We start from the raw sequence: 22,918 nt of genomic DNA, 5'->3' as shown, positions 1-22,918 counted from the left end.
TCACATGTGTTGGTGCACCTAGTTAGGCGCCAAGGGGAAAGCCTAAAACACAAGTAACCCAAGTCTGTTTTCAGACCGGAATTTCAGACTCTCTGCCGACCGGCACACCATACAGATATGGGCTTCGGGTGTCCAAGCCACCAAGGAAAACAGGGAATCCCATGCATTTCCGAAAAGAGGAAACCGGTGGGAATCCACAGACGTATGATTTGGGCAAATCGCCCCAGAATTTTATACCCAGACACCCCTGCAAAGTCCGAAATGTGGGGAAAAAATGCATTTTCTGCACATTTCGCTCAGCTCACCCATAGAAACACGCCCCCAACAACACATGGCCTACCGTCCCGCATTCCCACAGGTGTCCCGATGAAAATGGTACCTCACATGTTTCGGTGCACCTACCTGGGCGCCAAAGGGAAAGCTTAAAACATAAGTAACACCAAGTCTGTTTTCAGACCGGCATTTCAGTCTCTCTGCCGACCGGCACACCATACAGATATGGGCCTCGGGTGTCCAAGCCACCAAGGAAAACAGGAAACCCCATGCATTTCCGAAAAGAGGACACCTGTGGGAATCGGCAGAGGTACGATTTGGGCAAATCGCCCCAGAATTTTATACCCAGACACCCTTGCAAAATCTGAAATGTGGGGGAAAAAATTGCATATTCTGCACATTTCGCTCGGCTCACTCATCGAAACACACCCCCAACAACACATGGCCTACCGTCCCGCGTACCCACAGGTGTCCCGATGAAAACTGTACCTCACATGTTTCAGTGCACCTACCTGGGCACCAAGGGGAAAGCCTTAAACACAAGTAACCCCAAGTCTGTTTTCAGACCGGAAATTCAGACTCTCTGCCGACCGGCACACCATACAGATATGGGCCTCGGGTGTCCAAGTCACCAAGAAAAACAGGGAACCTCATGCATTTCCGAAAAGAGGACCCCCATGGAAATCCACAGAGGTACGATTTAGGCAAATCGCCCCAGAATTTAGTACCCAGAAACCCCTGCAAAGTCTGAAACGTGAGGAAAAAAACACATTTTCCGCACATTTCCCTTGGCTCACCCATTGAAACATACCCCCAACAACACATGGCCTACTGTCCAGCGTTCCCACAGGTGTCCCAATGAAAATGGTACCTCACATGTGTGGGTGCACCTACCTGGGCGCCAAAGGGAAAGCCTAAAACACAAGTAACCCCAAGTCTGTTTTCAGACCGGAATTTCAGACTCTCTGCCCACCGGCACACCATACAGATATGGGCCTTGGGTGTCCAAGCCACCAAGGAAAACAGGGAACCCCATGCATTTCCGAAAAGATGACACCCGTGGGAATCCGCAGAGGTATGATTTGGGCAAATCGCCCCAGAATTTAGTACCCAAACATCCCTGCAAAGTCTGAAATGTGAGGAAAAAAACACCTTTTCCGCACATTTCGCTCGGCTCACCCATTGAAACATGCCCCCACCAACACATGGCGTATCGCCCCGTGTTCCCACAGGTATCCCGATGAAAACAGTACCTCACATGTGTGGGCGCACCTACCTGGGCGCCAAAGGGAAAGCCTAAAACAAAAGTAACCCCAAGTCTGTTTTCAGACCGGAATTTTAGACTCTGTGCCGACCGGCACACCATACAGATATGGGCATAGGGTGTCCAAGCCAACAAGGAAAACAGGGAACCCCATGCATTTCCGAAAAGAGGACCCGCGTGGAAATCCACAGAGGTACGATTTGGGCAAATCGCCCCAGAATTTAGTACCCAGACACCCCTGCAAAGTCCGAAATGTGTAAAAAAAATGCATTTTCCGCACATTTTGCTCGTCTCACCCATTGAAACACGCCCCAAACAACACATGGCCTACTGTCCCGTGTTCCCACATGTGTCCCGATGAAAACGGTACCTCACATGTGTTGGTGCACCTACCTGGGCGCCAAAGGGAAAGCCTAAAACAAAAGTAACCCCAAGTCTGTTTTCAGACCGGAATTTCAGACTCTGTGCCGAACGGCACACCATACAGATATGGGCATAGGGTGTCCAAGCCAACAAGGAAAATAGGGAACCCCATGCATTTCCGAAAAGAGGACCCCCGTGGAAATCCACAGAGGTACGATTTGGGCAAATCGCCCCAGAATTTAGTACCCGGACACCCCCGCAAAGTCTGAAATGTGAGGCAGAAAACACGTTTTCCGCACATTTCCCTCGGCTCACCCATTGAAACATACCCCCAACAACACATGGCCTACTGTCATGCATTCCCACAGGTGTCCCGATGAAAATGGTACCTCACATGTGTGGGTGCACCTACCTGGGCGCCAAAGGGAAAGCCTAAAACACAAGTAAACCCAAGTCTGTTTTCAGACCGGAATTTCAGACTCTCTGACGACCGGCATACCATACAGATATGGGCCTCAGGTGTACAAGCCACCAAGGAAAACAGGGAACCCCATGCATTTCAGAAAAGAGGACACCCGTGGGAATCTGCAGATGTATGATTTGCGCAAATCGCCCCAGAATTTATTACCGAGACACCCCTGCAAAGTCCGAAATGTGGGAAAAAAAATGCATTTTCCGCACATTTCGCTCGGCTCACCCATTGAAACACGCCCCCAACAACACATGGCCTACCGTCCCATGTTCCCACATGTGTCCCGATGGAAACGGTACCTCACATGTGTGGGTGCACCTACCTGGGTGCCAAGGGGAAAGCCTAAAACACAAGTAACCCCAAGTCTGTTTTCAGACCGGAATTTCAGACTCTCTGCCGACCGGCACACCATACAGATATGGGCCTAAGGTGTCCAAACCACCAAGGAAAACAGAGAACCCCATGCATTTCCGAAAAGAGGACACCCGTGGGAATCCGCAGAGGTACGATTTGGGCAAATTGCCCCAGAATTTAGTACCCAGACACCCCCACAAATTCTGAAATGTGGGGGAAAAAACGCATTTTCTGCACATTTTGCTCGGCTCACCCATCGAAACACGCCCCCAACAACAAACGGCCTACCGTCCCGCATTCCCACAGGTGTCCCGATGAAAACGGTACCTCACATGTTTCGGTGCACCTACCTGGGCGCCAAAGGGAAAGCTTAAAACACAAGTAACACCAAGTCTGTTTTCAGACCGGATTTTCAGACTCTCTGCCGACCGGCACACCATACAGATACGGGCCTCGGGTGTCCAAGCCACCAAGGAAAACAGGGAAAACCATGTATTTCCGGAAAGAGGACACCCGTGGGAATCCACAGAGGTATGATTTGCGCAAATCGCCACAGAATTTATTACCCAGACACCCTTGCAAAATCTGAAATGTGGGGGAAAAAATTGCATATTCTGCACATTTCGCTCGGCTCACTCATCGAAACACACCCCCAACAACACATGGCCTACCGTCCCGCGTACCCACAGGTGTCCCGATGAAAACTGTACCTCACATGTTTCAGTGCACCTACCTGGGCACCAAGGGGAAAGCCTTAAACACAAGTAACCCCAAGTCTGTTTTCAGACCGGAAATTCAGACTCTCTGCCGACCGGCACACCATACAGATATGGGCCTCGGGTGTCCAAGCCACCAAGAAAAACAGGGAACCTCATGCATTTCCGAAAAGAGGACCCCCATGGAAATCCACAGAGGTACGATTTAGGCAAATCGCCCCAGAATTTAGTACCCAGAAACCCCCGCAAAGTCTGAAACGTGAGGAAAAAAACACATTTTCCGCACATTTCCCTTGGCTCACCCATTGAAACATACCCCCAACAACACATGGCCTACTGTCCAGCGTTCCCACAGGTGTCCCAATGAAAATGGTACCTCACATGTGTGGGTGCACCTACCTGGGCGCCAAAGGGAAAGCCTAAAACACAAGTAACCCCAAGTCTGTTTTCAGACCGGAATTTCAGACTCTCTGCCGACCGGCACACCATACAGATATGGGCCTTGGGTGTCCAAGCCACCAAGGAAAACAAGGAACCCCATGCATTTCCGAAAAGATGACAACCGTGGGAATCCGCAGAGGTATGATTTGGGCAAATCGCCCCAGAATTTAGTACCCAAACATCCCTGCAAAGTCTGAAATGTGAGGAAAAAAACACCTTTTCCGCACATTTCGCTCGGCTCACCCATTGAAACATGCCCCCACCAACACATGGCGTACCGCCCCGTGTTCCCACAGGTATCCCGATGAAAACAGTACCTCACATGTGTGGGCGCACCTACCTGGGCGCCAAAGGGAAAGCCTAAAACAAAAGTAACCCCAAGTCTGTTTTCAGACCGGAATTTTAGACTCTGTGCCGACCGGCACACCATACAGATATGGGCATAGGGTGTCCAAGCCAACAAGGAAAACAGGGAACCCCATGCATTTCCGAAAAGAGGACCCACGTGGAAATCCACAGAGGTACGATTTGGGCAAATCGCCCCAGAATTTAGTACCCAGACACCCCTGCAAAGTCCGAAATGTGTAAAAAAAATGCATTTTCCGCACATTTTGCTCGGCTCACCCATTGAAACACGCCCCAAACAACACATGGCCTACTGTCCCGTGTTCCCACATGTGTCCCGATGAAAACGGTACCTCACATGTGTTGGTGCACCTACCTGGGCGCCAAAGGGAAAGCCTAAAACAAAAGTAACCCCAAGTCTGTTTTCACACCGGAATTTCAGACTCTGTGCCGAACGGCACACCATACAGATATGGGCATAGGGTGTCCAAGCCAACAAGGAAAATAGGGAACCCCATGCATTTCCGAAAAGAGGACCCCCGTGGAAATCCACAGAGGTACGATTTGGGCAAATCGCCCCAGAATTTAGTACCCAGACATCTCCACAAATTCCGAAATGTGGGGGAAAAAACGCATTTCTGCACATTTTGCTCAGCTCACCCATCGAAACACGCCCCCAACAACAAACGGCCTACAGTCCCCCGTTCCCACAGGTGTTCCAATGAAAACGGTACCTCACATGTGTGGGTGCACTTACCTGGGCGCCAAGGGGAAAGCCTATAACACAAGTAAGCCCAAATCTGTTTTCAGACCGGAATTTCAGATTCTCTGCCGACCGGCACACCATACAGATATGGGCCACGGGTGTCCAAGCCACCAAGGAAAACAGGGAACCCCATGCATTTCCGAAAAGAGGACACCCATGGGAATCCGCAGTGGTATGATTTGCGCAAATCGCCACAGAATTTATTACCCAGACACCCTTGCAAAATCCGAAATGTGGGGGAAAAAAATGCATATTCTGCACATTTCGCTCGGCTCACCCATCGAAACACACCCCCAACAACACATGGCCTACCGTCCCGCGTACCCACAGGTGTCCCGATGAAAACGGTACCTCACATGTTTCAGTGCACCTACCTGGGCACCAAGGGGAAAGCCTTAAACACAAGTAACCCCAAGTCTGTTTTCAGACCGGAAATTCAGACTCTCTGCCGACTGGCACACCATACAGATATGGGCCTCGGCTGTCCAAGCCACCAAGGAAAACAGGGAACCCCATGCATTTCCGAAAAGAGGACCCCTGTGGAAATCCACAGAGGTACGATTTGCGGAAATCGCCCCAGAATTTAGTACCCAGAAACCCCCGCAAAGTCTGAAATGTGAGGAAAAAAACACATTTTCCGCACATTTCCCTTGGATCACCCATTGAAACATACCCCCAACAACACATTGACTACTGTCCCGCGTTCCCACAGGTGTCCCGATGAAAATGGTACCTCACATGTGTGGGTGCACCTACCTGGGCGCCAAAGGGAAAGCCTAAAACACAAGTAACCCCAAGTCTGTTTTCAGACCGGAATTTCAGACTCTCTGCCGACCGGCACACCATACAGATATGGGCCTTGGGTGTCCAAGCCACCAAGGAAAACAGGGAACCCATGCATTTCCGAAAAGAAGACATTCATGGGAATCCGCAGAGGTATGATTTGCGCAAATTGCCCCAGAATGTTTTACCCAGACAACCCTGCAAAGTCCGAAATGTGGGAAAAAAAATGCATTTTCCGCACATTTCACTCAGCTCACCCATAGAAACACGCCCCCAAGAACACATGGCCTACCGTCCCGCGTTCACACAGGTGTCCCGATGAAAACGGTACCTCACATGTTTCGGTGCGCCTACCTGGCCATCAAGGGGAAAGCCTAAAACATAAGTAACCCCAAGTCTGTTTTCAGACCGGAATTTCAGACTCTCTGCCGACCGGCACACCATACAGATATGGGCCTTGGGTGTCCAAGCCACCAAGGAAAACAGGGAACCCCATGCATTTCCGAAAAGAGGACCCCCTTGGAAATCCACAGGGGTACGATTTGGGCAAATTGCCCAAGAATTTAGTACCCAGACACCCCCGCAAAGTCTGAAATGTGAGGAAAAAAACACATTTTCCGCACATTTCCCTCGGCTCACCAATTGGAACACACCCCCAACAACAAATGCCTACTGTCCCGCGATCATACAGGTGTCCCGATGAAAACGGTACCTCACATGTGTGGGTGCACCTAGTTGGGCACCAAGGGGAAAGCCTAAAACACAAGTACCCCAAGTCTGTTTTCAGACCGGAATTTCAGACTCTCTGCCGACTGGCACACCATACAGATATGGGCCTCGGGTGTCCAAGCCACCAAGGAAAACAGGGAATCCCATGCATTTCCGAAAAGAGGACCCCCGTGGAAATCCACAGAGGTACGATTTTGGCAAATCGCCCCAGAATTTAGTACCCAGGCACCCCCGCAAAGTCTGAAATGTGAGGAAGAAAACACATTTTCCGCACATTTCCCTCGGCTCACCCATTGAAACATACCCCCAATAACACATGGCCTACAGTCCCGCGTTCCCACAGGTGTTCCGATGAAAACGGTACCTCACATGTGTGGGTGCACCTACCTGGGCGCCAAAGGGAAAGCCTATAACACAAGTAACACCAAGTCTGTTTTAGACCGGAATTTCAGATTCTCTGCCGACCGGCACACCACACAGATATGGGCCTTGGCTGTCCAAGGCACCAAGGAAAACAGGGAACCCCATGCATTTCCGAAAAGAAGACATTCGTGGGAATCCGCAGAGGTATGATTTGCGCAAATTGCTCCAGAATGTTATACCCAGACACCCCTGCAAAGTCCGAAATGTGGGGAAAAAAATGCATTTTCCGCACATTTCACTCAGCTCACCCATAGAAACACGCCCCCAAGAACACATGGCCTACTGTCCCGCGTTCACACAGGTGTCCCGATGAAAACGGTACCTCACATGTTTCGGTGCGCCTACCTGGGCACCAAGGGGAAAGCCTAAAACACAAGTAACCCCAAGTCTGTTTTCAGACCGGAATTTCAGACTCTCTGCCGACCAGCACACCATACAGATATGGGCCTCGGGTGTCCAAGCCACCAAGGAAAACAGGGATCCCCATGCATTTCCGAAAAGAGGACCCCCGTGGAAATCCACAGGGGTACGATTTGGGCAAATTGCCCCAGAATTTAGTACCCAGACACCCCCGCAAAGTCTGAAATGTGAGGAAAAAAACACATTTTCGTCACATATACCTCAGCTCACCAATTGAAACATACCCCCAACAACAAATGCCTACTGTCCCGCACTCATACAGGTGTCCCGACGGAAACGGTTCCTCACATGTGTGGGTGCACCTAGTTGGGCACCAAGGGGAAAGCCTAAAACACAAGTACCCCAAGTCTGTTTTCAGACCGGAATTTCAGACTCTCTGCCGACCGGCACACCATACAGATATGGGCCTCGGGTGTCCAAGCCACCAAGGAAAACAGGGAATCCCATGCATTTCCGAAAAGAGGACCCCCGTGGAAATCCACAGAGGTACGATTTGGGCAAATCGCCCCAGAATTTAGTACCCAGGCACCCCCGCAAAGTCTGAAATGTGAGGAAGAAAACACATTTTCCGCACATTTCCCCCGGCTCACCCATTGAAACATACCCCCAACAACACACGGCCTACAGTCCCGCGTTCCCACAGCTGTTCCGATGAAAACGGCACCTCACATGTGTGGGTAAACCTACCTGGGCGCCAAGGGGAAAGCCTATAACACAAGTAACACCAAGTCTGTTTTCAGACCGGAATTTCAGATACTCTGCCGACCGGCACACCACACAGATATGGGCCTTGGGTGTCCAAGGCACCAAGGAAAACAGGGAACCCCATGCATTTCCGAAAAGAGGACACCCGTGGGAATCCGCAGAGGTATGATTTGCACAAATCGCCCAAGAATTTATTACCCAGACACCCCTGCAAATTCCGAAATGTGGGAAAATGCATTTTCCGCACATTTTGCTCGGCTCACCCATTGAAAAACGCCCCCAACAACACATGGCCTACTGTCCCGCGTTCCCACAGGTGTCCTGATGAAAACGGTACCTCACATGTTTCGGTGCACCTACCTGGGCGCCAAGGGGAAAGCCTATAACACAAGTAACACCAAGTCTGTTTTCAGACCGGAATTTCAGACTCTCTGCCGACCGGCACACCATACAGATATGGGCCTCGGGTGTCCAAGCCACTAAGGAAAACAGGGAACCCCATGCATTTCCGAAAAGAGGACCCCCGTGGGAATCCACAGAGGTATGATTTGTGCAAATTGCCCCAGAATTTTATACCCAGACACCCCTGCAAAATCCGAAATGTGGGTAAAAAATGCATTTTCTGCACATTTCGCTCAGCTCACCCATAGAAACATGCCCCGAACAACACCTGGCCAACCGCCCGCGTTCCCACAGGTGTCCCGATGAAAACAGTACCTCACATGTTTCGGGGCACCTACCTGGGTGCCAAGGGGAAAGCCTTAAACACAAGTAACCCCAAGTCTGTTTTCAGACCGGAATTTCAGACTCTCTGCCGACCGGCACACCATACAGATATGGGCCTCGGGTGTCCAAGCCACCAAGGAAAACAGGGAACCCCATGCATTTCCGAAAAGAGGACACCCGTGGGAATCAGCAGAGGTATGATTTGGGCAAATCGCCCCAGAATTTAGTACCCAGACACCCCTGCAAAGTCCGAAATGTGTGAAAAAAAATGCATTTTCTGCATATTTCGCTCAGCTCACCCATAGAAACACACCCCCAACAACACATGGCCTACCGTCTCGCGTTCCCACAGGTGTCCCAATCAAAACGGTACCTCACATGTTTCGGGGCACCTACCTGGGCGCCAACGGGAAAGCCTAAAACACAAGTAACCCCAAGTCTGTTTTCAGACCGGAATTTCAGACTCTCTGCCGACCGGCACACCATACAGATATGGGCCTCGGGTGTCCAAGCCACCAAGGAAAACAGGGAACCCCATGCATTTTCGAAAAGAGGACCCCCGTGGAAATCCACAGGGGTACGATTTGGGCAAATCGCCCCAGAATTTAGTACCCAGACAACCCCGCAAAGTCTGAAATGTGAGGAAAAAAACACATTTTCTGCACATTTCCCTCAGCTCACCAATTGAAAAATACCCCCAACAACAAATGCCTACTGTCCCGCATTCCCAAAGGTGTAGCGATGAAAACGGTACCTCACATGTGTGGGTGCACCTAGTTGGGCGCCAAGGGGAAAGCCTAAAACACTAGTAACCCAAGTCTGTTTGTAGACCGGAATTTCAGACTCTATGCCGACCGGCACACCATACAGATATGGGCCTCGGGTGTCCAAGCCACCAAAGAAAACAGAGAACCCCATGTATTTCCGAAAAGAGGACGCCCGTGGGAATCCGCAGAGGTATGATTTGTGCAAATCTCCCCAGAATTTACTACCCAGACACCACTGCAAATTCTGAAATGTGAGGAAAAAAACACATTTTCCGCACATTTCCCTCGGCTCACCAATTGAAAAATACCCCCAACAACAAATGCCTACTGTCCCGCATTCCCACAGGTGTCCCGATGAAAACGGTACCTCACATGTGTGGGTGCACCTAGTTGGGCGCCAAGGGGAAAGCCTAAAACACTAGTAACCCAAGTCTGTTTGTAGACCGGAATTTCAGACTCTCTGCCGACCGGCACACCATACAGATATGGGGCACGGGTGTCCAAGCCACCAAAGAAAACAGGGAACCCCATGTATTTCCGAAAAGAGGACACCTGTGGGAATCCACAGAGGTATGATTTGCACAAATCGCCCCAGAATTTATTACCCAGACACCCCTGCAAATTCCGAAATGTGGGAAAATGCAATTTCCGCACATTTTGCTCGGCTAACCCATTGAAAAACGCCCCCAACAACACATGGCCTACTGTCCCGCGTTCCCACAGGTGTCCTGATGAAAACGGTACCTCACATGTTTCGGTGCACCTACCTGGGCACCAAGGGGAAAGCCTTAAACACAAGTAACCCCAAGTCTGTTTTCAGACCGGAATTTCAGACTCTCTGCCGACCGGCACACCATACAGATATGGGCCTCTTGTGTCCAAGCCACTAAGGAAAACAGGGAACCCCATGCATTTCCGAAAAGAGGACCCCCGTGGGAATCCGTAGAGGTATGATTTGCGCAAATTGCCCCAGAATTTTATACCCAGACACCCCTGCAAAATCCGAAATGTGGGTAAAAAATGCATTTTATGCACATTTCGCTCAGCTCACCCATAGAAACACGCCCCGAACAACACCTGGCCAACCTCCCGCGTTCCCAAAGGTGTCCCGATGAAAACAGTACCTCACATGTTTCGGGGCACCTACCTGGGCGCCAAGGGGAAAGCCTTAAACACAAGTAACCCCAAGTCTGTTTTCAGACCGGAATTTCAGACTCTGCCGACCGGCACACCATACAGATATGGGCCTCGGGTGTCCAAGCCACCAAGGAAAACAGGGAACCCCATGCATTTCCGAAAAGAGGACACCCGTGGGAATCAGCAGAGGTATGATTTGGGCAAATCGCCCCAGAATTTAGTACCCAGACACCCCTGCAAAGTCCGAAATGTGTGAAAAAAAATGCATTTTCCGCATATTTCGCTCAGCTCACCCATAGAAACACACCCCCAACAACACATGGCCTACCGTCTCGCGTTCCCACAGGTGTCCCGATCAAAACGGTACCTCACATGTTTCGGTGCACCTACCTGGGCGCCAAGGGGAAAGCCTAAAACACAAGTAACCCCAAGTCTGTTTTCAGACCAGAATTTCAGACTCTCTGCCGACCGGCACACCATACAGATATGGGCCTCGGGTGTCCAAGCCACCAAGGAAAACAGGGAACCCCATGCATTTTCGAAAAGAGGACCCGCGTGGAAATCCACAGGGGTACGATTTGGGCAAATCGCCCCAGAATTTAGTACCCAGACATCCCCGCAAAGTCTGAAATGTGAGGAAAAAAACCCATTTTCTGCACATTTCCCTCGGCTCACCAATTGAAAAATACCCCCAACAACAAATGCCTACTGTCCCGCATTCCCACAGGTGTCCCGATGAAAACGGTAACTCACATGTGTGGGTGCACCTAGTTGGGCGCCAAGGGGAAAGCCTAAAACACTAGTAACCCAAGTCTGTTTGTAGACCGGAATTTCAGACTCTATGCCGACCGGCACACCATACAGATATGGGCCTCGGGTGTCCAAGCCACCAAAGAAAACAGAGAACCCCATGTATTTCCGAAAAGAGGACACCCGTGGGAATCCGCAGAGGTATGATTTGTGCAAATCTCCCCAGAATTTACTACCCAGACACCCGTGCAAAGTCTGAAATGTGAGAAAAAAAACACATTTTCCGCACATTTCCCTCGGCTCACCAATTGAAAAATACCCCCAACAACACATGGCCTACTGTCCCGCGTTCCCACAGGTGTCCTGATGAAAACGGTACCTCACATGTGTGGGTGCACCTACCTGGGCGCCAAGGGGAAAGCCTAAAACACAAGTAACCCCAAGTCTGTTTCAGACCAGAATTTCAGACTCTTTGCCGACCGGCACACCATACAGATATGGGCATAGGGTGTCCAAGCCAGCAAGGAAAACAGGGAACCCCATGCATTTCCCAACAGAGGACACCGATTGGAATCCGCAGAGGTATGATTTACGCAAATCGCCACAGAATGTATTACCCAGACACCCTTGCAAAGTCCGAAATGTGTGGGAAAAAAATGCATATTCTGCACATTTCGCTCAGCTCACCCATCGAAACACACCCCCAACAACACATGGCCTACTGTCCAGCATTCCCACTGGTGTCCCGATGAAAATGGTACCTCACATGTGTGGGTGCACCTACCTGGGCGCCAAAGGGAAAGCCTAAAACACAAGTAACCCCAAGTCTGTTTTCAGACCGGAATTTCAGACTCTCTGCCGACCGGCACACAATACAGATATGGGCCTCGGGTGTCCAAGCCACCAAGGCAAACAGGGAACCCCCTGCATTTCCAAAAAAAGGACACCCGTGGGAATCCGCAGAGGTATGAATTGCGCAGATCGCCCCCAAATTTTATACCCAGACACCACTGCAAAGTCTGAAATGTGTGAAGAAAAATGCATTTTCCGCATATTTCGCTCAGCTCACCCATAGAAACACGCCCCCAACAACACATGGCCTACTGTCCCGCATTCCCACAGGTGTCCCGATGAAAATGGTACCTCACATGTTTCGGTGCACCTACCTGGGCGCCAAGGGGAAAGCCTAAAACACAAGTAACCCAAGTCTGTTTTCAGACAGGAATTTCAGACTCTCTGCCGACCGGCACACCATACAGATATGGGCCTCGGGTGTCCAAGCCACCAAGGAAAACAGGGAACCTCATGCATTTCCGAAAAGAGGACACCCGTGGGAATCCGCAGAGGTACGATTTGGGCAAATCGCCCCAGAATTTAGTACCCAGACACCACCGCAAATTCCGAAATGTGGGGAAAAAAATGCATTTTCCGTACATTTTGCTCGGCTCACCCATCGAAACACGCCCCCAACAACACATGGCCTACCGTCTCGCATTCCCACAGGTGTTCCGATGAAAACGGTACCTCACATGTGTGGGTGCACCTACCTGGGCGCCAAGGGAAAGCCTAAAACACAAGTAACCCAAGTCTGTTTTCAGACCGGAATTTCAGACTCTCTGCCGACCGGCACACCATACAGATATGGGCCTCGGGGGTCCAAGCCACCAAGGAAAACAGGGAACCTCATGCATTTCTGAAAAGAGGACAACCGTGGGAATCCGCAGAGGTACGATTTGGGCAAATCGCCCCAGAATTTAGTACCCAGACACCCCTGCAAAGTCCGAAATGTGGGAGAAAAATGCATTTTCCGCACATTTCACTCGACTCACCCATTGAAAAACTCGCCCAACAACACATGGCCTACCGTCCCGCATTCCCACAGGGGTTCCGATGAAAATGGTACCTCACATGTGTGGGTGCACCTACCTGGGCGCCAAGGGGAAAGCCTAAAACACAAGTAACCCCAAGTCTGGTTTCAGACCGGAATTTCAGACTCTCTGCCGACCAGCACACCATACAGATATGGGCCTCGGGTGTCCAAGCCACCAAGGAAAACAGGAAACCCCATGCATTTCCGAAAAGAGGACACCCGTGGGAATCGGCAGAGGTACGATTTGGGCAAATCGCCCCAGAATTTAGTACCCAGACACCCCCGCAAAGTCTGAAATGTGAGGAAAAAAACACATTTTCCGCATATTTCCCTCGGCTCACCCATTGAAAAATACCCCCAACAACACATGGCCTACTGTCCCGCGTTCGCACAGGTGTCCCGATGAAAATGGTACCTCACATGTGTGGGTGCACCTACCTGGGCGCCAAAGGGAAAGCCTAAAACACAAGTAACCCCAAGTCTGTTTTCAGACCGGAATTTCAGACTCTCTGCCGACCGGCACACCATACAGATATGGGCCTCGGGTGTCCAAGCCACCAAGGAAAACAGGGAACCCCATGCATTTCTGAAAATAAGACATCCGTGGGAATCTGCAGAGGTATGATTTGCGCAAATTGCCCCAGAATTTAGTACCCAGAAACCCCCACAAAGTCCGAAATGTGGGGAAAAAATGCATTTTCCGCACATTTTTCTTGGCTCACCCATCGAAACACCCCCCCCAACAACACACGGCCTACTGTCCCGCGTTCCCACAGGTGTTCCGATGAAAACGGTACCTCACATGTGTGGGTGCATCTACCTGGGCGCCAAGGGGAAAGCCTAAAACACAAGTAACCCCAAGTCTGTTTTCAGACTGGAATTTCAGACTATCTGCCGACCCAGATCGGTGACCGGCACACCATACAGATATGGGCCTCGGGTGTCCAAGCCACCAAGGAAAACAGGGAACCCCATGCATTTCCGAAAAGAAGACAGCCTTGGGAAACCCCAGAGGTATGATTTGGGCAAATCGCCCCAGAAGTTTATTCCCAGACACCCCAGCAATGTACGAAATGTGGGAAAAAAAATGCATTTTCAGCACATTTCTCTCAGCTCACCCATAGAAACACGCCCCCAACAACATCTGGCCTACAGTCCTGCGTTTCCACAGGTGTCCCGATGAAAACGGTACCTCACATGTTTCGGAGCACCTACCTGGGTGCCAAGGGGAAAGCCTAAAACACAAGTAACCCCAAGTCTGTTTTCAGATCGGAATTTCAGACTCTCTGCCGACCGGCACACCATACAGATATGGGCCTCGGGTGTCCAAACCACCAAGGAAAACAGGGAACCCAATGCATTTCCGAAAAGAGGACCCCTGTGGAAATCCACAGGGGTATGATTTTGGCAAATCGCCCCAGAATTTAGTACCCAGACACCCCTGCAAAATCTGAAATGTGAGGAAAAAAACACATTTTCCGCACATTTCCCTCAGCTCACCAATTGAAAAATACCCCCAACAACAAATGCCTACTGTCCCGCGTTCCCACAGGTGTCCCAATGAAAATGGTACCTCACATGTGTGGGTGCACCTAGTTGGGCGCCAATGGGAAAGCCTAAATCACAAGTAACCCAAGTCTGTTTTCAGACCGGAATTTCAGACTCTCTGCCGACCGGCACACCATACAGATATGGGCTTCGGGTGTCCAAGCCACCAAGGAAAACAGGGAATCCCATGCATTTCCAAAAAGAGGACACCGGTGGGAATCCGCAGAGGTATGATTTGGGCAAATCGCCGCAGATTTTTATACCCAGACACCCCTGCAAAGTCCGAAATGTGGGGAAAAAAATGCATTTTCCGCACATTTCGCTCAGCTCACTCAGAGAAACACGCCCCCAACAACACATGGCCTACCGTCCCGCGTTCCCACAGGTGTCCCGATGAAAATGGTACCTCACATGTTTCGGTGCACCTACCTGGGCGCCAAAGGGAAAGCCTAAAAGACAAGTAACACCAAGTCTGTTTTCAGACCGGATTTTCAGACTCTCTGCCGACCGGCACACCATACAGATATGGGCCTCGGGTTTCCAAGCCACCAAGGAAAACAGGGAAAACCATGTATTTCCGAAAAGAGGACACCCGTGGGAATCCACAGAGGTATGATTTGTGCAAATCGCCCCAGAATTTATTACCCAGACATCCCTGCAAAGTCCGAAATGTGGGGGAAAAATGCATTTTCCGCACATTTCACTCGACTCACCCATTGAAAAACGCGCCCAACAACACATGGCCTACCGTCCCGCATTCCCACAGGGGTTCCGATGAAAATGGTACCTCACATGTGTGGGTGCACCTTCCTGGGCGCCAAGGGGAAAGCCTAAAACACAAGTAACCCCAAGTCTGGTTTCAGACCGGAATTTCAGACTCTCTGCCGACCAGCACACCATACAGATATGGGCCTCGGGTGTCCAAGCCACCAAGGAAAACAGGAAACCCCATGCATTTCCGAAAAGAGGACACCCGTGGGAATCGGCAGAGGTACGATTTGGGCAAATCGCCCCAGAATTTAGTACCCAGACACCCCCGTAAAGTCTGAAATGTGAGGAAAAAAACACATTTTCCGCATATTTCCCTCGGCTCACCCATTGAAAATACCCCCAACAACACATGGCCTACTGTCCCGCGTTCGCACAGGTGTCCCGATGAAAATGGTACCTCACATGTGTGGGTGCCCCTACCTGGGCGCCAAAGGGAAAGCCTAAAACACAAGTAACCCCAAGTCTGTTTTCAGACCGGAATTTCAGACTCTCTGCCGACCGGCACACCATACAGATATGGGCCTCGGGTGTCCAAGCCACCAAGGAAAACAGGGAACCCCATGCATTTCTGAAAAGAAGACATCCGTGGGAATCTGCAGAGGTATGATATGCGCAAATTGCCGCAGAATTTAGTACCCAGACACCCCCACAAAGTCCGAAATATGGGGAAAAAATGCATTTTCCGCACATTTTTCTCGGCTCACCCATCGAAACACCCCCCCAACAACACACGGCCTACTGTCCCGCGTTCCCACAGGTGTTCCGATGAAAACGGTACCTCACATGTGTGGGTGCATCTACCTGGGCGCCAAGGGGAAAGCCTAAAACACAAGTAACCCCAAGTCTGTTTTCAGACCGGAATTTCAGACTATCTGCCGACCCAGATCGGTGACCGGCACACCATACAGATATGGGCCTCGGGTGTCCAAGCCACCAAGGAAAACAGGGAACCCCATGCATTTCCGAAAAGAAGACAGCCTTGGGAAACCCCAGAGGTATGATTTGGGCAAATCGCCCCAGAAGTTTATTCCCAGACACCCCAGCAATGTACGAAATGTGGGAAAAAAAATGCATTTTCAGCACATTTCTCTCAGCTCACCCATAGAAACACGCCCCCAACAACATCTGGCCTACAGTCCTGCGTTTCCACAGGTGTGCCGATGAAAACAGTACCTCACATGTTTCGGAGCACCTACCTGGGTGCCAAGGGGAAAGCCTAAAACACAAGTAACCCCAAGTCTGTTTTCAGATCGGAATTTCAGACTCTCTGCCGACCGGCACACCATACAGATATGGGCCTCGGGTGTCCAAGCCACCAAGGAAAACAGGGAACCCCATGCATTTCCGAAAAGAGGACCCCTGTGAAAATCCACAGGGGTATGATTTTGGAAAATCGCCCCAGAATTTACTACCCAGACACCCCTGCAAAATCTGAAATGTGAGGAAAAAAACACATTTTCCGCACATTTCCCTCAGCTCACCAATTCAAAAATACCCCCAACAACAAATGCCTACTGTCCCGCGTTCCCACAGGTGTCCCAATGAAAATGGTACCTCACATGTGTGGGTGCACCTAGTTGGGCGCCAATGGGAAAGCCTAAAACACAAGTAACCCAAGTCTGTTTTCAGACCGGAATTTCAGACTCTCTGCCGACCGGCACACCATACAGATATGGGCTTCGGGTGTCCAAGCCACCAAGGAGAACAGGGAATCCCATGCATTTCCAAAAAGAGGACACCGGTGGGAATCCGCAGAGGTATGATTTGGGCAAATCGCCCCAGAATTTTATACCCAGACACCCCTGCAAAGTCCGAAATGTGGGGAAAAAAATGCATTTTCCGCACATTTCGCTCAGCTCACTCAGAGAAACACGCCCCCAACAACAAAAGGCCTACCGTCCCAAGTTCCAATAGGTGTCCCGATGAAAATGGTACCTCACATGTTTCGGTGCACCTACCTGGGCGCCAAAGGGAAAGCCTAAAAGACAAGTAACACCAAGTCTGTTTTCTGACCGGATTTTCAGACTCTCTGCCGACCGGCACACCATACAGATATGGGCCTCGGGTGTCCAAGCCACCAAGGAAAACAGGGAAAACCATGTATTTCCGAAAAGAGGACACCCGTGGGAATCCACAGAGGTATGATTTGTGCAAATCGCCCCAGAATTTATTACCCAGACACCCCTGCAAAGTCCAAAATGTGGGGGAAAAATGCATTTTCCGCACATTTCACTCGACTCACCCATTGAAAAACGCGCCCAACAACACATGGCCTACCGTCCCACATTCCCAAGGTTTTCCGATGAAAATGGTACCTCACAAGTGTGGGTGCACCTACCTGGGCGCCAAGGGGAAAGCCTAAAACACAAGTAACCCCAAGTCTGGTTTCAGACCGGAATTTCAGACTCTCTGCCGACCAGCACACCATACAGATATGGGCCTCGGGTGTCCAAGCCACCAAGGAAAACAGGAAACCCCATGCATTTCCGAAAAGAGGACACCCGTGGGAATCGGCAGAGGTACGATTTGGGCAAATCGCCCCAGAATGTAGTACCCAGACACCCCCGCAAAGTCTGAAATGTGACGAAAAAAACACATTTTCCGCATATTTCCCTCGGCTCACCCATTGAAAAATACCCCCAACAACACATGGCCTACTGTCCCGCGTTCGCACAGGTGTCCCGATGAAAATGGTACCTCACATGTGTGGGTGCACCTACCTGGGCGCCAAAGGGAAAGCCTAAAACACAAGTAACCCCAAGTCTGTTTTCAGACCGGAATTTCAGACTCTCTGCCGACCGGCACACCATACAGATATGGGCCTCGGGTGTCCAAGCCACCAAGGAAAACAGGGAACCCCATGCATTTCTGAAAAGAAGACATCCGTGGGAATCTGCAGAGGTATGATTTGCGCAAATTGCCCCAGAATTTTATACCCAGACACCCCTGCAAAGTCCGAAATGTGGGAATAAAAATGCATTTTCTGCACATTTTGCTCAGCTCACCCAGAGAAACATGCCCCCAACAACACCTGGCCTACCGTCCCGCATTCCCACTGGTGTCCCGATGAAAACAGTACCTCACATGTTTCGGTGCACCTACCTGAGCGCCAAGGGCAAAGCCTAAAACACAAGTAACCCCAAGTCTGTTTTCAGACCGGAATTTCAGACTCTCTGCCGTCCGGCACACCATACAGATATGGGCCTCGGGTGTCCAAGCCACCAAGGAAAACAGGGAAACCTATGCATTTCCGATAAGAGGACCCCCGTGGAAATCCACAGGGGTACGATTTGGGCAAATCGCCCCAGGATTTAGTACCCAGACACCCCCGCAAAGTCTGAAATGTGAGGAAAAAAACACATTTTCCGCACATTTCCCTCGGCTCACCAATTGAAACATAGCCGCAACAACAAATGCCTACTGTCCCGCGTTCACACAGGTGTCCCGATGAAAATGGTACCTCACATGTGTGGGTGCACATAGTTGGGCGCCAAGGGGAAAGCCTAAAACACAAGTACCCCAATTCTGGTTTAAGACTGGAATTTCAAACTCTCTGCCGACCGGCACACCATACAGATATGGGCCTCGGGTGTCCAAGCCACCAAGGAAAACAGTGAACCCCATGCATTTCCGAAAAGAGGATACACGTGGGAATTGGCAGAGGTACGATTTGGGCAAATCGCCCCAGAATTTAGTACCCAGACACCTCCGCAAAGTCAGAAATGTGGGGAAAATAATGCATTTTCCGCACATTTTGCTCGGCTCACCCATAGAAACACGCCCCCAACAACACACGGCCTACTGTCCCGCATTCCCACAGGTGTTCTGATGAAAACGGTACCTCACATGTGTGGGTGCACCTACCTGGGCGCCAAAGGGAAAGCCTAAAACACAAGTAACACCAATTCTGTTTTCAGACCGGAAATTCAGACTCTTTGCCGACCGGCACACAATACAGATATGGGCCTCGGGTGTCCAAGCCACCAAGGAAAGCAGGGAAACCCATGTATTTTTTCAAAAAGAGGACACCCGTGGGAATCCGCAGAGGTATGAATTGCGCAAATCGCCCCAGAAGTTTATACCCAGACACCCCTGCAAAGTCCGAAATGTGTGAAAAAAAATGCATTTTCCGCGTTTTTCGCTCAGCTCACCCATAGAAACACGCCCCCAACAACACATGGCCTACCGTCCCGCGTCCCCACAGGTGTCCCGATGAAAACGGTACCTCACATGTGTGGGTGCACCTACCTGGGCGCAAAGGGGAAAGCCTAAAACACAAGTAACCACAAGTCTGTTTTCAGACCGGAATTTCAGACTCTCTGCCGACCGGCACACCATACAGATATGGGCCTCGGGTGTCCAAGCCACCAAGGAAAACAGGAAACCCCATGCATTTTCAAAAAGAGGACACCCGTGGGAATCGGCAGAGGTATGAATTGCGCAAATCGCCCCAGAATTTTATACCCAGACACCCCTGCAAAGTCCGAAATGTGGGGAAAAAATGCATTTTCCGCACATTTTGCTCGGCTCACCCATCGAAACACGCCCCCAACAACACACAGCCTACTGTCCCGCGTTCCCACAGGTGTTCCGATGAAAACTGCACCTCACATGTGTGAGTGCACCTACCTGGGCGCCAAAGGGAAAGGCTAAAACACAAGTAACACCAAGTCTGTTTTCAGACTGGAATTTCAGACTCTCTGCCGACCGGCACACCATACAGATATGGGCCTTTGGTGTCCAAGACACCAAGGAAAACAGGGAACCCCATGCATTTCCGAAAAGAGGACACCCGAGGGAATCCGCAGAGGTATGATTTGAGCAAGTCGCCCCAGAAATTATTACCCAGACACCCCTGCAAAGTCGAAATGTGGGAAAAAAAATACATTTTCCGCACATTTCACTCGGCTCACCCATTGAAACATGCCCCCAACAACACATGGCCTACAGTCCTGCGTTTCCACAGGTGTGCCGATGAAAACAGTACCTCACATGTTTCGGAGCACCTACCTGGGTGCCAAGGGGAAAGCCTAAAACACAAGTAACCCCAAGTCTGTTTTCAGATCGGAATTTCAGACTCTCTGCCGACCGGCACACCATACAGATATGGGCCTCGGGTGTCCAAGCCACCAAGGAAAACAGGGAACCCCATGCATTTCCGAAAAGAGGACCCCTGTGGAAATCCACAGGGGTATGATTTTGGAAAATCGCCCCAGAATTTACTACCCAGACACCCCTGCAAAATCTGAAATGTGAGGAAAAAAACACATTTTCCGCACATTTCCCTCAGCTCACCAATTCAAAAATACCCCCAACAACAAATGCCTACTGTCCCGCGTTCCCACAGGTGTCCCAATGAAAATGGTACCTCACATGTGTGGGTGCACCTAGTTGGGCGCCAATGGGAAAGCCTAAAACACAAGTAACCCAAGTCTGTTTTCAGACCGGAATTTCAGACTCTCTGCCGACCGGCACACCATACAGATATGGGCTTCGGGTGTCCAAGCCACCAAGGAGAACAGGGAATCCCATGCATTTCCAAAAAGAGGACACCGGTGGGAATCCGCAGAGGTATGATTTGGGCAAATCGCCCCAGAATTTTATACCCAGACACCCCTGCAAAGTCCGAAATGTGGGGAAAAAAATGCATTTTCCGCACATTTCGCTCAGCTCACTCAGAGAAACACGCCCCCAACAACAAAAGGCCTACCATCCCAAGTTCCAATAGGTGTCCCGATGAAAATGGTACCTCACATGTTTCGGTGCACCTACCTGGGCGCCAAAGGGAAAGCCTAAAAGACAAGTAACACCAAGTCTGTTTTCTGACCGGATTTTCAGACTCTCTGCCGACCGGCACACCATACAGATATGGGCCTCGGGTGTCCAAGCCACCAAGGAAAACAGGGAAAACCATGTATTTCCGAAAAGAGGACACCCGTGGGAATCCACAGAGGTATGATTTGTGCAAATCGCCCCAGAATTTATTACCCAGACACCCCTGCAAAGTCCGAAATGTGGGGGAAAAATGCATTTTCCGCACATTTCACTCGACTCACCCATTGAAAAACGCGCCCAACAACACATGGCCTACCGTCCCACATTCCCAAGGTTTTCCGATGAAAATGGTACCTCACAAGTGTGGGTGCACCTACCTGGGCGCCAAGGGGAAAGCCTAAAACACAAGTAACCCCAAGTCTGGTTTCAGACCGGAATTTCAGACTCTCTGCCGACCAGCACACCATACAGATATGGGCCTCGGGTGTCCAAGCCACCAAGGAAAATAGGAAACCCCATGCATTTCCGAAAAGAGGACACCCGTGGGAATCGGCAGAGGTACGATTTGGGCAAATCGCCCCAGAATGTAGTACCCAGACACCCCCGCAAAGTCTGAAATGTGACGAAAAAAACACATTTTCCGCATATTTCCCTCGGCTCACCCATTGAAAAATACCCCCAACAACACATGGCCTACTGTCCCGCGTTCGCACAGGTGTCCCGATGAAAATGGTACCTCACATGTGTGGGTGCACCTACCTGGGCGCCAAAGGGAAAGCCTAAAACACAAGTAACCCCAAGTCTGTTTTCAGACCGGAATTTCAGACTCTCTGCCGACCGGCACACCATACAGATATGGGCCTCGGGTGTCCAAGCCACCAAGGAAAACAGGGAACCCCATGCATTTCTGAAAAGAAGACATCCGTGGGAATCTGCAGAGGTATGATTTGCGCAAATTGCCCCAGAATTTTATACCCAGACACCCCTGCAAAGTCCGAAATGTGGGAATAAAAATGCATTTTCTGCACATTTTGCTCAGCTCACCCAGAGAAACATGCCCCCAACAACACCTGGCCTACCGTCCCGCATTCCCACTGGTGTCCCGATGAAAACAGTACCTCACATGTTTCGGTGCACCTACCTGAGCGCCAAGGGGAAAGCCTAAAACACAAGTAACCCCAAGTCTGTTTTCAGACCGGAATTTCAGACTCTCTGCCGTCCGGCACACCATACAGATATGGGCCTCGGGTGTCCAAGCCACCAAGGAAAACAGGGAAACCTATGCATTTCCGATAAGAGGACCCCCGTGGAAATCCACAGGGGTACGATTTGGGCAAATCGCCCCAGGATTTAGTACCCAGACACCCCCGCAAAGTCTGAAATGTGAGGAAAAAAACACATTTTCCGCACATTTCCCTCGGCTCACCAATTGAAACATAGCCGCAACAACAAATGCCTACTGTCCCGCGTTCACACAGGTGTCCCGATGAAAATGGTACCTCACATGTGTGGGTGCACAT

This window comes from Ambystoma mexicanum, chromosome 1q, assembly GCF_040938575.1.
Source record: "Ambystoma mexicanum isolate Mex_15411 chromosome 1q, UKY_AmexF1_1, whole genome shotgun sequence".
Classification (NCBI taxonomy): Eukaryota; Metazoa; Chordata; class Amphibia; order Caudata; family Ambystomatidae; genus Ambystoma; species Ambystoma mexicanum.
The sequence above is the reverse complement of the archived record's forward strand: the minus strand, read 5'-3'. Positions refer to the sequence as shown.